Source organism: Microtus ochrogaster, unplaced genomic scaffold (genome assembly GCF_000317375.1).
Source record: "Microtus ochrogaster isolate Prairie Vole_2 unplaced genomic scaffold, MicOch1.0 UNK47, whole genome shotgun sequence".
Lineage (NCBI taxonomy): Eukaryota > Metazoa > Chordata > Mammalia > Rodentia > Cricetidae > Microtus > Microtus ochrogaster.
The window spans coordinates 1419685-1421158 of record NW_004949145.1 but is presented as its reverse complement, the minus strand read 5'-3'; positions in this window follow the sequence as shown (position 1 = coordinate 1421158).

Here is a 1474-nt window from a genome sequence, read left to right as displayed (position 1 = left end):
GTACAGACTTCTACATCAAAGTTCTGCTGAGAACTTACTCTGCGTGAGCAGGTTGATGATATGAGTGCCGGGAAGATGGTGGAGGAGCATCCTGTGAGGAAAATGGTTCACACCTCTGCCCCACTGACTTGGATCCTGTCCTGGGGCTACAGAGAGTGATGTTCAAGCAAGGATGAGATGTGGGGAGCCTGGGGTGTGGGCAGAGAGGAAAATCGGGGTGAGAATGCTGCGCTTGGGGCGGCATTGCCTGAAGGGGAGGCTGGAGAGGCAGGGGATGAAGTGAGCAGCAGATCTGAATGAGCCTGGCAGATCTCTGTACTAACTCTTTGTAGTTACAGGTCACATGACTTGTGGTTATGAAATACCAGGGAAGACAAGAGCAGACAGAATGGGAAGAAAATTGAGGAAGGCAGCTGTACTTCTCTGAGGAACTCTGTTCCAATCTTAATTTGTGAAATTCGGGGGGAACTACTGCACAAAAGCCTAAGGGAACTTTTTGCAGAAAAAAAATTAACCATATTGAGTGCTGACTGCTTAAGACATTACTTTTTTAAAGGGACTGACCCCTTACGTCCAAGGGTCAGGGCACATCAAGGAAGAGGGGGTAGGGAGATTGTAAGAGTCAGGAGGACTTCTACAAAACAGCCTCTTCTAGACTTGACAAGGCAGATACACCCAGGAACTGACAATAGCCATGACTGTCTGCATGACCCATGCTCAAGTTCAGGCAGGTCAACATTCCAGCATGGGTGGTGGAGGGGGTCATTCCCGGACCCCTAGATGGGGAACTAGAGACATTTGATGGCCTCAGAGAAGAGAGAGTCGTGTTCTTCAGGGATGTGGCCCCTGGTAGGATGCATATGCCACATGCATGCACCACCCTCCACGCATGTGTGGGCATCACAACTGAGACTCCGTGAGCTATTGGGGGAAGAAAAGGACACAAAGTGTGGGAAGGAATGTAGATGGGTCAGAGAGGGGAATGGGGAAAGGATATGATCAAAATCCATTGTATCCATGTGGAATTCTCAAAGAATAAACTAATGGATTTTGAAATATAGTGTGAAGATAATAAGCATTTGATAATTTTTATTTTTTTAGGTAAACTTAGTGATGACAGCGTAGGGGAAGCAGGCAGAGGGAATAGCTGAGCATCAGCTGTATTCATGGGTGAGCTAAGGTGTAGGATAAGCTGTGTCTCAGAGAAAGTGAGTAGGGACTCAAAAGACTTAACATAGATGGTGTGAGATTGGTGACAATGACATTAACTATACTAGTGTTCACAATCTGAGAAAAGTCAACACTAAAGTAATGACGCAGGAATAAGGAATAATAATGATCATGGTTAGGCATTTAAACAATGAATGGGTGAAAACAGTCATTTTTGCTTCAGTGGTTTGTAACTTTAGTCTTGACATCTAGATAGATGTTTTATACAGACGTCTGTATCTACATAGACGAGAGGGCCCCTACT